The sequence below is a fragment of the Schistocerca serialis genome, chromosome 1, assembly GCF_023864345.2.
Source record: "Schistocerca serialis cubense isolate TAMUIC-IGC-003099 chromosome 1, iqSchSeri2.2, whole genome shotgun sequence".
NCBI classification, from domain to species: domain Eukaryota; kingdom Metazoa; phylum Arthropoda; class Insecta; order Orthoptera; family Acrididae; genus Schistocerca; species Schistocerca serialis.
The window spans coordinates 561,036,302-561,051,383 of NC_064638.1; the positions used below are offsets into that span (position 1 = coordinate 561,036,302).

A 15,082-nucleotide genomic window follows, 5' to 3' on the forward strand; every position below is an offset into this window, starting at 1 on the left:
CCCTATCCCCTCATAGGTCTCACAGTTTTTTTGAGAATACAGAACTGGAAAACATAAGGTCCTAACCTTTCCCATGTCACAAATCTAATGTTCGACGATTCTTTTACTCCCCCATGCAGTGTTATGCGATGGATAGGTTGCTATTCCCACATAGAGGAGGCAATGGGTTGCAGACAAGATTGTTAAAATAGTTAGTTACAAGAATGTAAGTGAAGTCTTCCTTCTGGGGTAGGGAAAAACAAAAACACACACACACACACACACACACACACACACACTCATAAGGTCACTGTATGTGGTTACTGGGGACCGACTGCAGGCTTCCTCATTGTGCCCATCTGTGACTCAATGCCTCTTCTATGTGGCAAGGTAGAGTGCTATCAATAGTGTTCCATAGATTTCGTGTTTGTTTTGAATACAGTCAGAGAGAGTCCGTTTAGTCAACCATAGTGCCAGTGTTTGTTTTCAATACAGTCCAGAGACAGGTAGTGCTATTTTCATTGTTTTCTACAAGAAGTGGCTAGCAATCGCAGTTTAGTCAATAATCAGCCGCTTTTAGTGAATTAGCAGTCTAGTTAAAAGTTGCTCAACTCTGTTCAGTAAATTGATTCCTTAGGATGGATAGGATGTGTGACTGCTGTCCACGGATGCAGGAGGAGCTGGCCACTGTTCGCGAACAGCTGAACGTGTTGATGGCCACAGTCAGCCGTCTTCAGGCTGCTGCCTCGGAGTGTAGCGGCAGTGGGGAGTCTGGTGCGTCCCAAGGTACACCCCAGGTGTTACATGCTTCACCCACTGTCCCTGCTGTCGAGACATCTTCGCGGGTACCGGGCGCGGTTGGGCCACCCTCTCCCCAAGGGGAGTGGCGAGTTCAGCGGCGTTCACGGCGCACGAGGCGGAGGGTAAATGTGGAGGCTGGCCGTGTGGCATCGCCCGCTCTGCCTGTGAGTGAACATGTGGCTGCTCCTTCAGCAAGGTCCGAGCGGGCACACGGGGGGGAGGGGTTTATTAGTTATTGGGAGCTCCAACGTTAGGCGGGTGATGGAGCCCCTTAGGGAAATAGCGGAAAGGTCGGGGAAGAAGGCCAGTGGGAGGAGGCCCTACCGGCGGCGATAGAGAGCACTGGGTGCACCCGACTGCAAATTGTTGCTCATGTCGGCACCAATGACTCCTGCCGTCTGGGTTCAGAGGTCATCCTCAGTTCGTACAGGCGGAATTGGTGAAGGCGGAAAGCCTCGCTCGCAGGGTGGAATCAGAGCTAACTATTTGTAGTATTGTTCCCAGAACTGATCGCGGTCCTCTGGTTTGGAGCCGAGTGGAAGGCTTAAATCAGAGGCTCAGACGATTCTGCAGAGATCTGGGGTGCAAATTTCTTGACCTCCGCTATCGGGTGGAGAAATGTAGGGTCCCCCTGAATAGGTCAGGCATGCACTACACGCCAGAAGCGGCTACAAGGGTAGCGGAGTATGTGTGGAGTGGTTAGAGAATTCCCTCCCTAGGCCTGACAAGACGCCTCCTGAGACGCGGCAAGGTAGGAGTAGGCAAAATGCAACAGGGAATAACACTATTAATGTGCTAATAGTAAACTGCAGGAGCGTCTATAGAAAGGTCCCAGAACTGCTCTCATTCATAAACGGTCACAACGCCCATATAGTACTAGGGACAGAAAGTTGGCTGAAACCAGACGTAAACAGTAATGAAATCCTAAACTCAGATTGGAATGTATTTGGCAGAGACAGGCTGGAAAGTGAAGGGGGAGGCGTGTTTATAGCGATAAGAAGTGCAATAGTATCGAAGGAAATTGACAGAGATTCGAAATGTGAAATAATTTGGTTGAAGGTCACGGTTAAAGCAGGCTCAGACATGGTAATTGGATGTCTCTATAGGCCCCCTGGCTCAGCAGCTGTTGTGGCTGAGCACCTGAAGGATAATTTGGAAGATATTTCAAGTAGATTTCCCCACCATGTTATAGTTCTAGGTGGAGATTTTAATTTGCCGGATATAGACTGGGAGACTCAAACATTCATAACGGGTGGCAGGGACAAAGAATACAGTGAAATTTTTTTAAGTGCTTTATCTGAAAACTACCTTGAGCAGTTAAACAGAGAACCGACTTGTGGCGATAACATATTAGACCTTCTGGTGACAAACAGACCCGAACTATTTGAAATAGTTAACGCAGAACAGGGAATCAGCGATCATAAAGCGGTTATGGCATCGATGACTTCAGTCGTAAATAGAAATATTAAAAAAGGTAGGAAGATTTTTCTGTTTAGGGAAAGTGACAAAAAGCAGATTACAGAGTACCTGATGGCTCAACACAAAACTTTTGTCTCAAGTACAGATAGTGTTGAGGATCAGTGGACAAAGTTCAAAACCATCGTACAATATGCGTTAGATGAGTATGTGCCAAGCAAGATCGTAAGAGATGGAAAAGAGCCACCGTGGTACAACAACCGAGTTAGAAAACTGCTGCAGAAGCAAAGCGAACTTCCCAGCAAACTTAATCATAGCCAAAGCCTTGCAGACAAACAAAAATTACGCGAAGCGAAATTTAGTGTGAGGAGGGCTATGCGAGAGGCGTTCAGTGAATTCGAAAGTAAAGTTCTATGTACTGACTTGGCAGAAAATCCTAAGAAATTTTGGTCTTATGTCAAAACGGTAGGTGAATCAAAACAAAATGTCCAGACACTCTGTGACCAAAATGGTGCTGAAACAGAGGATGACAGACTAAAGGCTGAAATACTAAATGTCTTTTTCCAAAGCTGTTTCACAGAGGAAGACTGCACTGTAGTTCCTTCTCTAGATTGTCGCACAGATGACAAAATGGTAGATATCGAAATAGACGACAGAGGGATAGAGAAACAATTAAAATCGCTCAAAAGAGGAAAGGCCACTGGACCTGATGGGATACCAGTTCGATTTTACACAGAGTACGCGAAGGAACTTGCCCCCCTTCTTGTAGCGGTGTACCGTAGGTCTCTAGAAGAGCGTAGCATTCCAAAGGGTTGGAAAAGGACACAGGTCATCCCCGTTTTCAAGAAGGGATGTCAGACAGATGTGCAGAACTATAGACCTATATCTCTAACGTCGATCAGTTGTAGAATTTTGGAACACGTATTGTGTTCGAGTATAATGACTTTTCTGGAGACTAGAAATCTACTCTGTAGGAATCAGCATGGTTTTCGAAAAAGACAGTTGTGTGAAACCCAGCTCGCGCTATTCGTCCACGAGACTCGGAGGACCATTGACATGGGTTCACTGGTAGATGCCGTGTTTCTTGACTTCCGAAAGGCATTCGATACAGTTCCCCACAGTCGTTTAATGAACAAAGTAAGAGCATATGGACTATCAGACCAATTGTGTGATTGGATTGAGGAGTTCCTAGATAACAGAACGCAGCATGTCATTCTCAATGGAGAGAGGTCTTCCGAAGTAAGAGTGATTTCAGGTGTGCCGCAGGGGAGTGTCATAGGACCGTTGCTATTCACAATATACATAAATGACGTGGTGGATGACATCGGAAGTTCACTGAGGCTTTTTGCAGATGATGCTGTGGTGTATCGAGAGGTTGTAACAATGGAAAATCGTACTGAAATGCAGGAGGATCTGCAGCGAATTGACGCATGGTGCAGGGAATGGCAATTGAATCTCAATGTAGACAAGTGCAATGTGCTGCGAATACATAGAAAGATAGATCCCTTATCATTTAGCTACAAAATAGCAGGTCAGCAACTGGAAGCAGTTAATTACATAAATTATCTGGGGGTACGCATTAGGAGTGATTTAAAATGGAATGATCATATCAAGTTGATCGTCGGTAAAGCGTGTGCCAGACTGAGATTCATTGGAAAGATCCTAAGGAAATGCAATCCGAAAACAAAGGAAGTAGGTTACAGTACGCTTGTTCGCCCACTGCTTGAATACTGCTCAGCAGTGTGGGATCCGTACCAGATGGGGTTGATAGAAGAGATAGAGAAGATCCAACGGAGAGCAGCGCACTTCGTTACAGGATCATTTAGTAATCGCGAAAGCGTTACATAGATGATAGATAAACTCCAGTGGAAGACTCTGCAGGAGAGACGCTCAGTAGCTCGGTACGGGCTTTTGTTAAAGTTTCGAGAACACACCTTCACCGAAGAGTCAAGCAGTATATTGCTCCCTCCTACGTATATCTCGCGAAGAGACCATGAGGATAAAATCAGAGAGATTAGAGCCCACACAGAAGCATACCGACAATCCCTCTTTCCACGAACAATACGAGACTGGAATAGAAGGGAGAACCGATAGAGGTACTCAGGGTACCCTCCGCCACACACCGTCAGGTGGCTTGCGGAGTATGGATGTAGATGTAGGTGTAGAAGGTGCAGTCTAGCCTTTTCATAATATCATCAGAAAGAAAACTATACCCGGGCCGCTGAAACATGTCACTTCAAGGTCACTCCCTAAGCGCTGTAGAGTTGGTAGTACAACTAACAAACAAGTGAGGAACCGGAGGCTCCGTGTCTTCTGAACCAATAACAGCACCAAACAAAAGCCGGTTCCGGCATCGACACTACCACGTTGCCGGTTTCCATGTAAACATTGTATTATGTCAGTGCATGAATGCCTGCTGTTGTTGTGTTACCACCATAATTGCAGTTTTTGTTTGTTAACCAATGTCACCAAAACACTGTTGTTCACCAAGCGACAATCCGTTGCACCGTGGAGTGTCATTAAAAAGTCAGGCTTTGGAATTGCTACGGAGGACGCGTGAGTTTTACGAGCAAGAAAAAGAATTTGTTTCTGTTCATGGGCATGCGTCGATTCCTCCCGATAAAGTTTTAGAGTGTACCATGAAAACTCTAGGACTCGGTGGAAGAACAGTTATAAGGAAGTAAGCAGTGTGGAAGAAAGCCCCTGTGGAAGAAACAGTGTGTTTTTAAGTACTCTGGGCAAGAAAAAAAGGCAGCCTCGTCCTGTTACAGATATTGATTATTTTCAATCCAATGCAATTCGTCACACATGTACGGATACTATAAAAGGAAAGAATACCCACATTAGCGAAGTTGCTAATTTCATTAAAAAAAGTGAACTTTTCTCAGGGGGGAAAACATCACTTAAGATGATATTAAAAAGTATTGGCTTCAGTTTTAAAAAGTTAGATGGACGAAAACTGTTACTAGAAAAAGCTCATGTCGTTGCAGCTTGTACCATTTTCTTACACAAAATTGTAGGAAAGGCCATACACTTCGTCATTTGGTTAGACAAAACCTGGGTCAACGCTGGAGAATCAGTTGAGAAATGCAGGATCTTCAAACGGCTTTGTGTCTGAAGGACTTCTAGTTTTTCCATCGAAAAAAACTGGTGACTATCATGAGGATATGGACCTCCCATGGTTTCTACAGTGGTTTAAAAATTTGTTGCTCCAGTTTAATGTTCCAACAGTTTTTGTGATGGACAATGCACGATACCATTCCATGATTTTAGATAAAACTCCAACCACTAGTGACCGTAAAAGAAACTATGGTGCAGTGGTTGCAGGCGAGAGACATTGCTGTGGATATGAGCATGACAAAGCTGCTGTTATACCCGCTCATGAAAGAAAATAAGACTCTGACACCTAAATATATTGTAGATGAAATTGCCAGCAAACAGGGTCACTTGGTAATTAGGCTACTGCCTTATCACTGCCATTTTAATCCAATTTAATTGGTTTGGAGCAAAGTGAAGGCATACATTAGAAATAACAACAAGACTTTTAGTATAACAAAAGTGGAGAGACTGCTATGTGAAAGTCTTGCTACTGTAGACGCTACCTCAAGGAGGAAAAAAGTAGTCCATGTTGCTAAACTGATAAGAGAAGCACGTACTATAGATGGTATTATAAATGAAAACGAACAATTAATGATTTCTCTTGGTGATGATGATGATGACAAAGAAAACAGTTTTGGTGCCGATTCTGATGCTAGTGAAGAAGAACTGGATGGAATTGCGCCATTGACATCGTAAATTGATGAGTGTAAATGTATACAGAATTAATTCTTTTTCTTTCTGAGTGTGGGTAGCGTGTTATTTGGTATGCTTAGATTTACATTATTATACAATGTTTTACATGCAGCTTTACTGTAACAATTTGGAACGACTTTTCATAGATATTGTCTTTAACTTCTGGTGTTTTTATTTCCCAGTTTCATATACCATCAACCGCTTAGTCTCTGTCTTCATTCTCTCCATTGTTAGGAAAATGTACTTTGTTGCACTTATGCATAAACGTTGATTATTACTTACATTTACAAAACGTACTTCAGTGTTGTGGGCGTGTGCGGTGGCAGCTATTGCAACCTCGCAGTTGCAGTGTAGCCAACCACACGTGAGCTATCAAGTGACATGTTTCACCAGCCCGGGTATAGATTTCAATGCAAAGACCTAAAACCTGACAGCACCCCCCTCTTTGATCATGCCATGGGGATGAGAGCCAGACAAGAAGAAATGGAACAGACAATTTTCACAGTTCATGATATATTCCGGAACTGATACAGTCTTCTACAACAAAAAAGCCATCGTTTTCCACTGAAAATATTGAGGGTAAGTTTGGAGAGGCCACTGAAATTGAGAATATGAGAAGTGGATCATTGATGGTAAAAACTTTGAAAGCTAACCAGTCACATGCACTCAGGCTTGTGACAAGCTTGCAAATACATCAGTCACCATCAGTCCTCATAACAAAATTGAAGGAATTGACGGTATTAACTTCCATCGGGACCTAACATCACAAACGGATGAAGAACTGCATGCAAACTTAGAGCTGTGCTGAAAACATTTTGTTCACCACATTCAGAACAAACTCGAGGAGAATAGGTTGTACACTGGTCCATTTATCCCAGTCATCAGTTGAAATGTTCTACTTGAGAAGGTTAAGGCTACGTTGATAGGTGTGATGGCAAACCCTGTTTTCTGTCACCTAAGAGAGAAATTAGTGGCCTGAGGTTCAGATGTGTGTCCACCCAGTGTACTGTGGGCATGCTGTAAGGCATCAAATGCAAGATCAACCATGTGAGCAACTGCTTTCATGTGTAAACTGCCCCAGAAAGTCACACTTTTACCTCCTTTTCACTGGAATGTCCACTGTTAAAGAGACAGGAGATCCATAAATACAAGGTACTATGTTGCCTGTTACAGAAAGATTGTAGGAAGAAATATGAAGAACTGCACCCTATCAACACAGCAACTTTGCGAACGTAGACAGTTCATACCTATTGACTTTCTAAAATTACTTGATAGTTGACGTCTGTCACTTTCGTGTTACGGTGTTTTGCCATGTCAGCAAACACAGCAAGTCACTTCACAAATGCTGTTAATGTGTAACACAGGGTAATGTTCGAAGTGGCCACCACAAGGCGTGTTAGAAATGCGAAATGCTCTGTTAACAGCTAATTTGAAGTGATCAGTGATTGAACTGTGGTAGGAGACACATTTTGTAGCCCTGAATTTAAACTCGTGTCCTAAGCTAACCACAGCCTTGTGATGTGTAATGTTTTCTGAGAAATTGGTGGTCAGCAGTATGTGGCAGAACTAAACCCCGATCACTTTCTTCATGTCTGTTAAAGCTAACCTCTGAAAGCAAACTCAAGACACAAAAAGTTAAGTTTCAGCGCTAAAAGCCAACTATAAGCTCCCGTGGTTATCACTGTTAGCGTTCAACCGTGATTCTAGTACATATTTTAACAACGCGTTTCAAGAGACAATGCTCTCATCATCAGGTTGTAAAGTCTATGTCATGAAATTAAACAGACTAAAAAGACAAAATACCATCACAAATAGTTGGGAAGTCCATAGAGTAAAACAGAATTAAAAGTATATTGGACTGTGGGTCCTCGTCTTACATTGAAGTTGTTGACACAAGTCAATGGCCATCCCATAGCTACTAGATATGCTGTCGCACTGCGCCGGCTCGGGAGGTGTTGTGGACTGACGTGCCTAGGTGTTGTGGCGTGGTTACAGCCGTGTGCTTGACGGTAACGCTATGCTATTGGGCGCCTGATTTCCTTATTGCATTGGTCTGGCATCGTTAGCCTCTCGCAACTCCGTCAGTGACATGCTACAAGTTTAAAGTCGCATGCCTGCCCTAAAATAATTCTAAAAACCCGCTAAAAAATCTCATTTCTTTAAAATTATCTTGTACATTTAGAATATTGCTTTGTTTCTTTTCATGGATAGCTATCTCGAATTCCTCTAGTAAATCAAGTTTCCTCCCTTTCTTTTCTACATGCAATATTTCTACGTTGTCTTCTATGCTATTAAGGGGATGGCCTGTTTCATATATATGGTTCGCAACAGCTGATTTGCCATAATTTCCTAACCTGAACGCATCTTTATGTTCTTTATACCGGATCGCGAATGATCTTCCTGTCTGCCCTATATATTTTGCATCACAAGTTCTGCACTGAACGATCCGGTATAAAGAACATAAAGATGCGTTCAGGTTAGGAAATTATGACAAATCAGCTGTTGCGAACCATATATATGAAACAGGCCATCCCCCTAATAGCATAGAAGACAAAGTAGAAATATTGCATGTAGAAAAGAAAGGGAGGAAACTTGATTTACTAGAGGAATTCGAGATAGCTATCCATGAAAAGAAACAAAGCAATATTCTAAATGTACAAGATAATTTTAAAGAAATGAGATTTTTTAGCGGGTTTTTAGAATTATTTTAGGGCAGGCATGCAGCTTTAAACTTGTAGCATGTCACTGACGGAGTTGCGAGAGGCTAACGATGGCAGACCAATGCAATAAGGAAATCAGGCGCCCAATAGCATAGCGTTACTGTCAAGCACACGCCTGTAACCACGCCACAGCACCTAGGCACGTCAATCCACAACAGCTCCCGAGCCGGCGCAGTGCGACAGCATATCTGGTAGCTATGGGACGGCCATTGACTTGTGTCAACAACTTCAATGTAAGACGAGGACCCACAGTCCAATATACTTTTAATTCTGTTTTACTCTATGGACTTCCCAACTATTTGTGATGGTATTTTGTCTTTTTAGCCCGTTTAATTTCATGACATAGACTTTACAACCTGATGATGAGAGCATTGTCTCTTGAAACACGTTGTTAAAATGTGTATAAGAATCGCGGTTGAACGCTAACAGTGATAACCAGTATAACGACAACTGCTACCTCGACTCCATAATGGATTATATTAAATAAGCTCTCGTTATCATTTTTTACTTGAAACTATCCACTCGCTGGCTATGTGAGCTGCCACATTACAAACCATTGAGCAGTCGTCGTTGGTACTTGGCTGCAGATTATACGAGGATGAGTCAAATGAAAACCTTAAATTTGTAATTACAAATTGAAATATCACACCATTATCCTGAAGGTTGGTAAGCGTGCAGAATGGCCTGTAGGTGGCAGCATAGTGCAGATGCACACATACCATCGTAGTGTCAGTATAAAGATGGCCGCCCCACTTGTGACTTGCACCAGGGAAGAACAGCATTCTGTTATTGGGTTTTTGCGTAGTGAAGGTGTGAAACCTATTGAAATTCATCGATGAATGAAGGATCAGTACGGTGATGCATGTTTCTCTCAGAAGCAAGTCTACGAATGAAGTGGGAAGTTAGCAGATGATGCTCCTCGTCCAGGTGAGGCACAATGAGTTGTGACTCCACAGAACATTGCAGCAGTTGAAGCCATAGTGAAGGAAAACTGCCGAGTGACACTGAATGACATGTTTACAGATTAGTCATGGGTCAGCACACCACATTGTGCATGATGTGCTCCAGTTTCACAAAGTGTCTGCAAGTTGGGTGTCACTGCAGCTGACTCCTGAAATGAGAGAACAGCGTGTTGATGCTTGTGAAGAACTTCTTCGGCGCTTTGAACGAGAAGGTGATGGCTTCCTTGCAAGAATCGTTACTGGGTACGAAACCCAGGTTCACTTCCACCAACCAGAAACGAAGAGAGCGAGCAAGGAATGGCGCCATTCCTCATCACCTAAACCAAAGAAGTTTCGAACAGAGCCATCAGCAGGCAAGGTTATGCTGACACTCTTTTGGGATGAAAAAGGTGTCATTTTGGAACATTACATGCCTAGAGGGACCACTGTCACCAGTGCATCAGACACAGATCTCCTAAAAAATCATCTGCGGCCTGCAATCAAATCAAAGCGATGTAGATTGCTGTCAGCAGGTGTCCTTTTACAACATGACAATGCAAGGCCCCACACTGCCCGTAAAACAGTTGCAACAATCACAGACCTGCATACTGAGTGTCTTCCTCATCCACCACACTCACCAGACCTTGCCCCCCAAGTGATTTCCGTATGTTTGGACCACTCAGACGCAAAGGGAGGAATGAAGTTCCATTCTGATGAAGAGGTATGCCACGCAGTTCATGAGTGGTTGTGCAGACTACCAAAAGAATTTTTTTCTAAAGGAATTTATCCACTTTGTAAGCACTGGAGGACTTGCATTGAGCGTGGGGGAGATTTTGTTGAAAAGTGATACAGCTTTGTACCACTTTTGCACAATAAATAATATTTAAAAAAATATTTGAGGTTTCATTTGACTCACCCTCGTAGATGACACAGGTAGATTCCTAAAAAAAAAAAGTGATGTGTAGAAAAATAAGAGCAAATAAAAAAAGTCAGTACAATGATGAAAATGATATAGTAAAGGATTATAACTAAAAAATACATTTAAACCAATTACTTCAGTAAAAATGATCACTCTTTTGATTCGATTCAGAAATAAAAAAAATTTCACGATGTTTGATGAGCTTTGAACTTATGACTTTCAACGTGGCAGATTAATATGCTAACAATTCTGCTAAAGTACAACACTGACCAAGTCATTATATATTTACTGTGATCACTCATTTGCAATGAAGAATTGCAGCCTTCAAAAACTTGATTTCCCACAATGTCTTAACAAAGCTTATCCAATGTAAGCCAATCCTTGTAATTATAATAACAGCGTATGTGATACTGAATCGCATCTTGTACAAAAGTATCCAATAGTGTTTAGTTACTGCTGTGTGTATGAAATGTGTGTTTCATTAGCGTCGTTGGGTGTATATGTTGTTTGGGTGTGGTCATCATGTATGATGAAATTTGAAGTGAAGGTGCCAGACCCATGATTTAGGATCCAAACACATCAAGAAAGAATGCCAGACAGGGAATTGGAAGTTAACCGACCAATTGTTGTGACAGTTCGGCAGCAGTGAATGGTTTGGGTGTGACATTGAATGCTGTGACTGTAGGAAACCAGTTCCAATGCCTGAAGTGTCAATTATCAAGCAATTTATATCAGACTACAGTATGATGATAAGGTCTCATAAGGTCTCAAACAAATTACTAACCCTAGCAACATGCTAAAGCCCATTCTCTGGTTCAGAGAAATGATGTAGCTTCCTCGCCCCCCAAATCCTTATTACTCTTGGTGACCACCTCACTGGCACAGCTGGACATGCCTCGATTTCCTCCAGCGTCATCAGACATAACGCCTGCCAGTGTCCCATCCAAGAAGGAAACAGATGCACATCCTAATCCCAACCACTGGCTGAAAGAGCCAGAAGTCATGAGTAATAGACAGAAATGTCCTCTTCTGTCCCAGAAGAAAAGTCTCATTAACCAAAACCTCAAAGTGTCAAAAAGGAAAAACCGGAAGTGAACCTGGATTGGATCCAGTCCTCATTCCTCTATGAATACTGATGTAGGACCACACTCTAAAGTGGAACTTTAACCACTAGACCGAGCGAGGTGGCGCAGTGGTTAGCACATTGGACTCGCATTCGGGAGGACGACGGTTCAATCCCGTCTCCAGCCATCCTGATTTAGGTTTTCCGTGATTTCCCTAAATCGTTTCAGGCAAATGCCGGGATGGTTCCTTTGAAAGGGCACGGCCGATTTCCTTCCCAATCCTTCTGTAACCCGAGCTTGCACTCCGTCTGTAATGACCTCGTTGTCGACGGGACGTTAAACACTAACCACCACCTTTAACCACTAGAAAAGTAAGCTGTGCTTCCTTTACCATTTGATGCTATTCTGGACCGAAATCTGACTTTCTTAAAATGGAATTGTAATATATACCATCACCACCTGACTGAATCCTGCAAGCTCATATTAAAAACTGTAATGAGTACTGTAAAAATTGTGCTAATATTGATAGAGTATCTGGAGGCATATACATGCTCATACATTTGGATATCTTCAGCAAGCAAGTGTCCCTCAGTACTGCATTTAGCTGTGGTGGGCAGTGTTCATCTGTCTGTAACAATATCTTCTTTCCCACAAACAGGATGTATCTTTGACAAACTGATGGACAAGTGTAACATCAGCCTCCACACCTCAATCCACAACAGACTTAAATGCCCTCGTCCTCTGAGGATCAGCAGAAATATTTAACAATGTCCAAGTAACAGATTAATTACATTCTGAGCTTTAACTCAGCCAGTTTAACTGTGGAAATCTACTACTCTTTAGTACAGCCCTTAGGACATAATCTGCAATAGATATTAAACTATGCAATCTGGGCATCTCACCTTTGATCCAGTGGAACACCCACAAGGTCATCTGTGACAGTGACCACTCCTTCCAAAACCACAGATCCTTTTAGATTCCAAGCTCATGATGAAATCTTCCAACATATCATTTTCCACTCAGCAAGTACAGCAGCAGAATTCAGCTAATCAGAGATAGTTAGTGCACTATCTCAGTGCCGAGGTACATTACCACGGCTGGACAGAATCCACAATCAGGTGATAAAACAACATAAAGGAGAGAGCTAAACACGTATCATTGAAACTTTTAACCATATATGCGAGAGGGGGTTTTCTCCTACCAGTGGCAAGAAAGTACCATAGTACTCCCTCTGAAGAAAGGGAAGAACTCGCACCTATTACACAGCTGTAGACCAATGAGCCTGACAAACAGATCCTGCAAGCCATTTGAAATAATAATAAACCGGCAATTTGTGTGGTGCCTTGAGTCACACAGGCCCCTATTCCCATAATAATGAGACTTCTGTGAATTCTTATCCACCACTGGTCATCTGGTGTGCTTGGTTTCTGCAATTAGAGATGCATTTGCACATTTCTACCCATTAATGACTGTGTTCTGTGGACTACACCTAGCATCTGACACCACCGTCATATCCTTTCCACATTCCGCAGATGGGCTTTCTGTGGCCACTAGCTGATAGTTATCAAGAAATTCATATTTCTGCTACTCTTCAGTGTCTGGACTGGAGCAAACCAGAGCAAATTACATACACAAGATAACAGTGTTTCACAGGAATTGCACCAGAGTATTGCAGTCTTCGCCATCACAGTCAATGGGCTAGCATGTGTTGTGGGCACCATGGTCTCACCAGCTCTATAAATAGGCTATTTCCACCTACACTACAGTGCCACATCAATGCATGCTGCTGAACGCCAGCTCCAGAGAGCTATTCAAAAGGCACAAGACTAGGTCCAGAAACATGACCATGAATTCTCTCCATCAAAAACTCGAATCATGTATTTCTGTAGGCTTAGAACAGCCAATCCTCATCTTGTGGTCTAACTGAATAATCAGGTACCACAACTGGCTGAATAACACCACCTCCAGGGTCTTCTCATGAAAAGCAAACTGACACTGTTGTCGCATGTATACCAACTGAAAATAACTGCATGATGCCCAACATGCTATGGTTCCTCAGTAGCATCAACTGGTAACAGATCACACAGTTCTCAAAAGATTTTACATGTCTCTAGTGCCCTCATATTTGAACTTCAAGTGTCTTGCATATGGATCCACAGCTCCGTCAGTATTACACTTGCTCAACCCTGTCCACCAGAGTAGCATGAGGCAGTGACTGGAGTTTTTCGCAAGAGCTGCATCAAAGTCTTCTAGCAGAGGCTAGAGTCCCACTACGGAGAGTCCGGCACAAACTTCTACTCTCAGATTATACAGTAACAGTTCTCCAGATGCCCAATCACCTGTGTCACTCATTTATTTTTCACCACCAACTGTAAAGGCTCTTTACAATCCAACCCAGAGCAGGCAACCAGCATGGATGTGATTGAATGCTCTGAGGAACAACCTCCAACTTTCTGTGCTGGTATGTGCAAGATTCTCTCTTCCTGTTGTACTTCCATGGTGAGTAATGTAGCCTGTAATATGTCTAGACCTGACCCAGAAGTCAGAGGAGAACACCAATCAGTTCTCAATGACTACCCCAACTCTCAAAACTATCTGCACTGAGGCTCCAGAATTAACAGCTGAGTGGCTTTTGGTTTTGTTTACAGCTGTGGCTCTGAAAAATTCTCTACCGAACATGTGTAGTGGCTTACTGTGCAACTTACTGCAGTCAGCCAGGTCCAGTGCCACACAAAAACTTGGTAGAGTGAGAGCCTCCTGCTATGCTGCAATTCAATGAGCTGTTCACAAACTGTTGACCAATGTTACACGCACAATTTACTTGTATACAACCTTCAAGGTGAGTTAGCAGAGTTTCACAATGCTCTCACCCACATCACATTCATTTGATCACCAAACTGTGGGCATTTCAGGAAATGAATTGGCTGATCAAAAGGCCAAGCAAGCAACATCAGAAAAACTGCTAGACCTTAGAATCCCCACCACAGATGTATGATCCCAACTAAGAAACCTAATCCTAAAAGGATGGGAAGAGGAGTGGCAAACTGTAATAGCTTTTATATGTATTAAGTCCAGTTAAGGGAACCAAAGCCACATAGAGGATCCCTCAAAGAACTTCTTGGAAAGAATTAGTCTTCCTATGCAGACTATGCATTGACAACTCCCAGCCAAGCATAATATTATTCTGAAAGCAACAGACTCGCCCTGAGGTATATGTGGTGCTCTGCTGACAGTGGTCCATATATTTGGGGCATGCTTTGCTCATGCCAACGTGAGTGAGTAGTAATGAAATTGGACTCCTCCTTAAATTTCTTCTCACAGAAAATGAGACAGCCATCAAATGAACCCTGCATTTTATAAGAAAATGCTGTCGTTATAATAAACTATGCTGGTATAATAGGGGATGGGCATAAAGCGACCCCCCGCCCCCTCCCCCGGAGTTTCAGCCTG

At 42.9% G+C, this 15,082-nt stretch overlaps 1 protein-coding gene across 2 annotated transcripts in view; it reads left to right on the plus strand.

The window, feature by feature from the left end:
* Nucleotides 1-15,082, plus strand: part of LOC126475544 (uncharacterized) — a 93,885-nt gene that overhangs the window by 5,898 nt on the left and 72,905 nt on the right. The window lies entirely within an intron of this gene.